This window comes from Amblyomma maculatum, unplaced genomic scaffold (assembly GCF_055883805.1).
Source record: "Amblyomma maculatum isolate TAMU_Amacu unplaced genomic scaffold, ASM5588380v1 scaffold_18, whole genome shotgun sequence".
In the NCBI taxonomy this organism is placed as follows: Eukaryota; Metazoa; Arthropoda; class Arachnida; order Ixodida; family Ixodidae; genus Amblyomma; species Amblyomma maculatum.
The window spans coordinates 1,186,169-1,187,067 of NW_028146743.1; positions in this window are offsets into that span (position 1 = coordinate 1,186,169).

Below are 899 nucleotides of genomic sequence, written 5' to 3' on the forward strand. Positions count from 1 at the left end.
CATTTATCTCAACCATGCCAATTGTTTACCAGTGTCGACCTTTAATTCCATTTTGGATGACCATTTGCAAAATTTTCAGTTATATGTTCTAATTGCCACTGATGCCCCACAGCGTGAGGAAAAAGCGGGAGTTTGGATTTTTTTTGCTCTAATTGATTGGGCATTTTCACTCCGTCTGTCTGGTTATATCCCCTTTTTTATTGTGCAACTTTTAGCTATTGTTTTAGCCATCGGAGAATTTGTTTACAGCACTGAAACGTTATTGCAGCGACGGACGCTTTTTCACTTTGTACTGCCTTAACTTCGTCGATTGCACCCTCTTTGCGTCGGCAGTTTGACAACCTCGTGCCGTCTCGTATGCGAGAAATTAGACTTGCGCGGTTTCCAAGCCACTGTGGCATTTCAGTGAGCGAATCTCGAACTTTCTTGCATCAGCTTCCTTGAATGGTCGCATCCTTTACTATTTCCCTACTTCTCTTTATGGGTGGCTGCGCGATTGAAATGATTTCTTTTGATGAAGTCCTCAAATTCACCCTTTCTATCTTTCGACGACTTCGGGCATTTGAAGTATAAATGGAATCAGTGCCATTAAATGTATGACGCGACCGCGTTAATGGGTCCCGTCTGCTGGATAGTCATGAGGACCTTTGCTTGCGCCTACGCGCCCTTTATTATTCGGTTTATCAGCAAGTTCCTAATTTGTGGCCCATTTATCTCACGCCTGATCATTAGCATAAAGCTTTAAGCTACCACAAAATGTACAAGATTAGCAGGCTTCTATGCAGCTCTAGCAGAGCTGCGATGAGCGCGGGGGGGGGGGGTCGTTCTGACACTGCGAAATGCAGTTAAAGCATAAAATTGCCAAATGAACGTGTGCCAACGGTGTCTGGCTTTAAGTT